Source organism: Mesoplodon bidens, assembly GCF_964165515.1.
Source record: "Mesoplodon bidens genome assembly, chromosome: 5".
In the NCBI taxonomy this organism is placed as follows: domain Eukaryota; kingdom Metazoa; phylum Chordata; class Mammalia; order Artiodactyla; family Ziphiidae; genus Mesoplodon; species Mesoplodon bidens.
The window spans coordinates 57,267,516-57,274,167 of record NC_138161.1 but is presented as its reverse complement, the minus strand read 5'-3'; the positions used below and the strand labels follow the sequence as shown (position 1 = coordinate 57,274,167).

General features: G+C 36.7%; 1 pseudogene across 1 annotated transcript; it reads right to left on the bottom strand.

Annotated features, from left to right (window-relative positions):
- Positions 1 to 5,734: 5,734 nt before the first annotated feature.
- LOC308617552 (lysocardiolipin acyltransferase 1-like) lies at positions 5,735 to 6,376 on the bottom strand (annotated as a pseudogene). The gene has a single exon. The product of its transcript is annotated as a lysocardiolipin acyltransferase 1-like (transcript).
- Positions 6,377 to 6,652: the final 276 nt, after the last annotated feature.

The following is a 6,652-nucleotide window of genomic DNA, read 5'->3' as shown; positions in this document are numbered from 1 at the left end:
TGAGCTCAAAGAGCTAACAGAGCTAAATGATCTACCCATTCTATGAACGGTCTTAATGCTCACCTGTCTCGCAGGTCATATGCTTGGCCCCAGCCATGAGATCTGAGATCAATGTGGACTTAGCAATTGCCACCTTATAAACACAAAACCTTGACCTCCTTCCCTGGTCAATTTCCTGACTACATCTGCATTCGGGCACTCTAAAAGTACAAATGACACCCATTTCCAAATCTAGAGCTATGCACGTGAAGGCCCTCTCAGAAGCTTCAAGGGTGCCTTCATCTTCCTTCTCTGAGGGAGACTAACCCAGTAGCTCCAAGTTTTCCCCTTTTAAGTGAAGCCCTCTGAGTACCCCAGCTAATCTTCAATAGGATCTTGCCTTCAATAGCTTCAAAGTGGAGTTTTTCTCTAACACCTTTCTAATTAATGTCAGGAAAAACAAAATCTCCAATAAGCTCTTTCAAAATTTTAAAGTAATCCTCATATCACCATGTCTCTTATTGCTCAAAACTTTCCCATCATGCACAAAATTAAGAAAACAAAATGATCACAAAGAATTTCTACCATATATGTACACAAGTCTTATCTCACTTTACTGCCCGTAGAATTACTGAAGTGGGCATTATTTCTCAAATTCATTCCAAACATTGTATAGTAAGTTATCCATTATATTCCCTCCACCTGGAATTCCATCCACCTCACCTGTCAAAAAGCTACTCTTCATTCAAAGGATGACAGTAATGCCACCTCTTTTTAGTCATCCCCAAACAATGGTAACCTTTCCATCTTTTAAATTCCACCAAGTACAGTGCCAAGACTGTAGGCGTTGAAACTCAACACAGGATTGTGTGAATCTCACTTTCACCACTCGCTTAGCTCTGTGTCCTAGAGAGATTTACTTAACACCTTGATCCCCATTTTCTTCATTTTTAAAATGATCGTTTTCTTAACTTATAAAATGTAAATAATATTTTTCTTTCAGGATAACTGTAAGAATAATATAACTCACATAGCAGAGAGCGAGGCAAATATGTGCTAAGTAGACAGTAGCCATTGCTATCACTATGAATTGTATCTTCTATAACTTTACCAGGTGGGTAACAAAAAACTTAATCCAAAAATATGGAAAACAAAGCAGGTCAGGTACAGGAGAGCAAGGGCAAATTCTTAAGTAGTAATGGAAATCCAACACAGGTTGACCCTGAACTCACGCAAAATTCTAACCAATGTTTGAGTGCTGTTCTGACTGAATTATATTACTTCTTGTTGCGTATGTAGTTGTTTCTGCCACAAGAGTGTCTTAATGATGTCAAGTTGCAATTTCTGAAGCACTGTAACCAATTATTTTATTATTTATTAACTGATTATCACAGCTTTACTTCTACAACTATCTAAAAATTTCCTGTGTTTATGACTCAGCTCCTCACTTTAAAAGCTTATTGGGGGCCTGAACCAAGATGGCTGAGTAGAAGGATGTGCTCCCACTACCTCTTGTGAGAACCACAGAATCATAACTAGCTGCTGGACAATCAATAGGAAGACACTGGTCTATCTCATGGTCCAGAGAGGTTATCCTGGATCATCCAGGTGGGTCAAATCTAAACACGTGTGTTCTCAGAAGTAAAGAATACTTCCTTGTGTGGTCAAAGAGGGATGTGACTATGGAAAAATGATCGAAGATGCAATGTTGCTGCCTTTGGAGATAGAGGAAGGGGGTCACATGTCAAGCAATGTGGGCAACCTCTAGATGCCAGAAAATGCAAGGAAACAGTTGCTTCCCTAGTCTTAAGAATAGAACATGGCCCTGACAACACCTTGGCTTGAGCTCAGGGAGACCTGGATCAGACTTCTAATTTACAAACCTAGAAGAAAATTAATTTGTGTTGTTATAAAGGCACTAAGTTTGTTACGGCAGCAACTTGAAACAAATACAGGGAACAAAGAGATCTGCTTGGTATTAGTAACAAAGTTGAACTGAAAGAAGGGAAAGGTGGGAAAGGAGCATTTTCCCAACCTCTGCATGGAAAGCAAGGTGGCTTCGGTGCATTGTGGTCTCCAAAGAAGTCAGCAACAGCATAGTGATCACCATGCAGAGTGCAAACAGTGCCTGATTAGAGGCAGAGGAACCCAGGAAAAATCAGCTCGATGGCCAGCACTCACACAGCTGGTTGTGGTAGGTCTGAAAGCAGAAGAGTTTCAGCGGGAAGCACCAATGAGATGCCAAGTAGTGCTAAAGGACCCATGAGTTCCAGGTGAGGATGGACAGGACTCCTTCATGGACACACATGAAATTCACAGTGAAGAATTTTGATGGCAGTCTTCTATTCCTTTATTCTTGAATGAAGTCCTAGGTAATAAACTGAAACAGTTTTGTATTCAAAACACAATTAAGAGGTACTTGGAGAGACAAATTAGTTTGTAACAAAAATGGATAAAGAATTCTCCAATATAATTATTACTAATTATTTTTCTGCACACCTACAGCTCGAGAATAAATTAGAGACATAATAATCTGTTTATAGCAGAATGTAGTTAGCAGCCTTTATTTAAGTTTATCTGATAAAGACTGGCTTGTTACTTTATCCTGAAGAACAAAATCAAAAACATCACTTCTTGAAAATAGTCCTGCAAATTATGATTTGGTATCTAAACACTGTATCTTACTATCTTTAAGTAATTGTACAATTCTGTAAGGATAAATTCCTAAGGAATATTATTCCATTCTGTCTAAAACACCTTCTGAGCCAAACTTGATTCTCAAGTTTTCCCTACATCTTCCATTATATTGCAGGGCAAAATAAAGTGGTCAGGTAATGGAAGAAAAGATGGATAAAAAGTGCTTGAATATTTTGGAATACTGAGTGCCACTGTGAATGACTAAGTATAAGAGGAACATGTGTTTTTTACCTCAAATGTAGTATTTCTTAAACTAAAATGTTTGATAGTCAAAGTAATAAACTAAATCAACTTTCCAATCCAGAGCTTTAGAATGTTTTTCTCCATGATGGAATTACTTACACTCTTTAGGCCCATTTTCTCTCTGGGATGCAGGTTTGGTAATGGCTCTGATTTTAGCACCCAAAATACTGAAACAAACCTGGGCAACTATTTTACAGAACGCATGAACACTGGAGTTAAGCGCTCTCCATTTTTCTACCCTTTTACTCATCTTTTGCTAATGGCCATCCATTTAATGCCCATATTTGATCACTTCTGAACCATGGCAGTAACTTCCACTTCTTGCAGTTCTTACACTGACAGTAGGTATGTTAACAACAATATACTATTTTAATTATATCCTGTTCCCCATGAGGTGATTACCTTTTTTAATCTTTACTATAATGCCCATTGCTAGTGTCAGGATTTGGTGGTAACAACAACAACAAAAAAAGCAAAAACTGGAATGGTTTGCAGAATGCTTTTTATGATATTTACTCAGTGTTACAATGTTTGGTTGTAAAGCATGAAAGTTATGATTTCTTAGGCTTAGTCAAAGATATCATTTTGGAGACAAGAAAATGTTTTTTAAAATTTTAAGTATTCTTTTAAATGTAAAAGCAATGCACAGCTTTTGTACTGACTCAAGCAATATGTACGGAATAAAAAGTTAAAGCCAAGGCAAGAATGATCATTATTTTAAATATTATTATAACCTTGTTCTCAAAGTCCTATCCAATTAAGTTATCAAAGAAAATTAGATTAAAAATATTGGGGAAAATCATCATTGTTTAATGGTGGTAGGATTACATATGTAGAAAACTGAGAGAATCAACTATATAGGAAATAAAAAGAATTCAGTAAAGCAATTGATTATAAAATTAATATATAAAAATCAATAACATCAAATATGCAAAGAATTTGTCACAAAATATATGAAAAGAAAAAGAATCCTTTATGATAGCAATAAACAGATGGAAATATATTTAAGAAAGGTGCTGGTCCCATAAGAAAACTACTATAAATATCAACTGGCGGAAATGAAGAAAAAAAAATTAAAGTAAGATATTTCATGCTCTTGGATAGAAATGCTCAGTATTGTTGAGATTATGAGTTCTCCATAATTTACTCAACTATTTTATATAATCCCAATTAAAACAGCCACAGGATGTTTTAAATTGGAAAACCCTGATGACTCCACAGACGATACTGACAACTCAGCATTCTCATATACCATTGGAATGCCTTTCTAGCAAGCAGTTTGGCAATAACTATCAAATTTTAAATGTTTAAGTCATATGATCTACTAATTCATCTACTAAAAGTTAACCCTATGCATATTCCAGTAGTCAGAATTCCAATCTAAAAATAGTCATCAAAGACTTGTTTACAACAATAAAACAAAAGAAAAAATGCATCAATAAGGCACTGAGTAAAGCTACATTTTTGTACAAATAAACTCTTAGTGAATACCTTTAGATAAAAGAATATTGGGGGGCTTCCCTGGTGGCACAGTGGTTGAGAATCTGCCTGCTAATGCAGGGGACGCGGGTTCGAGCCCTGGTCTGGGAGGATCCCACATGCCGCAGAGCGGCTGGGCCCGTGAGCCACAACTACTGAGCCTGCGCGTCTGGAGCCTGTGCTCCTCAACAGGAGAGGCCACGATGGTGAGAGGCCCGTGCACCGCGATGAAGAGTGGCCCCCGTTTGCCACAACTAGAGAAAGCCCTCGCACAGAAACGAGACCCAACACAGCAAAAATAACCAGGGATACCTTTACGGTAGACTATGGATCATTTTAAAATATCTTTTTTTCTTTGATTCATTTAACATTTAATTATTGAACACCTACTCTATGTATCACACACTTTGGACACTGGGGATACAGTAGTCAACAATATTTTATAATGTACTATAACATATTTTTAAAATAATAAAGATTACCAAAAATACAAATTCCTTTTCACAAAACCATGACTCCTATTAACCTCTTCAGAGGCAAATCAACGTCAAGAGTTTAGTACACAAGTATACCATGCTTTTTTGTGCTTTACTTTATTGCACTTCACAGATAATTCATTTTTTACAAACTGAAGATTTGTGGCAACCCTATGTCCAGCAAGTCTATCAGCACCATTTTTCCAACAGCATTTGCTCACTTCATGTCTCTGTGGCACATTTTGGTAATTCTCACAACATTTCAAACATTTTCATTATTATTACATTTGTTATGGTGATCTGTGATCAGTGATTTTTGATGTTACTACTAGGACTCACTGAAGACTCAGACGATGGCTAGCATTTTTTTAGCAATAAAATATTTTTTAATTAAGGCATGTACGTTTTTTAGACATAATGCATTGTACACTTAGACTACAGTATAGTGTTAACAAAACTTTTATATACACTGGGAAACCAAAAAATTCATGTGACTCACTTTATTGCAGTATTTGCTTATTGTGTTGGTCTGGAACTAAACCCACAATATCTCTTGTTACTAATACTCTGGCCTAAGTTATTTCACAGGGATTGCTCCCTGCTACATAGTGTTGAAATTACATTCAGAGATTTTAAAAAGAAATTGTGTGTAGCAATATTTTTCCACAAAACTAAGTGTAAAATATCTTTAACAAATAATGATGGTAGTAAGAAATATTAGACGTAGTCATGCAAAAATGCATCTCATTTTACAAAGGCTTAGAACATTTACAAAATATCCCCTAGGTTTTTAGACTATGAACCTTACAATCTTACCTATTTTTCTTTGCATTTAAATGTGGCTGTTTGTCTAAAAAACGTTAACATGCAAGTTCCGTGATCTCTAGTCCACCAAATACTCTCTCCTGTGGCACGAAGATGATAATGATGATTATAAAATACCACCTAACAAGACTGTACAAATAGATGAGTAGGCACACTGCAGGGCTGAACAGGGTCCAGTATGGTATAGGGAGCAATTTGACCAGAAGGATCTTGGGCTCAGACTTGCAAGGTGGAATTACAGTCTGTCCCATAAAGTAAAAAGTCTTCTCCCCCAGCAGAAGCAGCACAGCCTCTCTTCTTTCTCCTCCCACCACTTGTGGTACCAGAGCTGGAGGTCCTCCTTGGATGTGGGGAGGGTGTCCACTGGGTATCAGTGGACATGGAAGTGGATTTCCTTGGAAAAGTCCTTGAGGAGGACGTGCCTCTCTGGCTGAGGAATGTTATGAGGGTATGCCACCGTGACGTCATGGACAGCGTCCAGGCTCTTATCTTCTCATAGACGGTCTACTACAAAAGTAAAGCCTGTAGTTCTTGGATGTTAAGACATTTTCATATTTCTGAAGTCCATTCTTCTTAGCAAATTCATTACTTCAAGCCGTGCTATTTTCTGTGAGATCAGTCCCTTCTGGGAATATGAGTTGAAGTGGTTCATGGATATCACAAAAATAATTAATCATGTTTTCCAAAAAAAAAAAAAACAAAGTAACTTTGTTGTTATCATCTTCCCTGGAGCCTTTTAGAGGTTTTATCCTTTTCTTTACAGTCCAGAAATTTAACCAGAACTTATGTAGATGTATATTTTTATTTTTCCCATCTTAGTATACAGTGAGTTTTTACAAATTAAAGACTTGAGTCTTTCTATAGCTCAGGAAAATTTTCATCTACATTTCTTTGATTATTTCCTGCCTTCTTTCTGGTCTTACATTAAACTTCAAATTTAACTTTCAGATCAA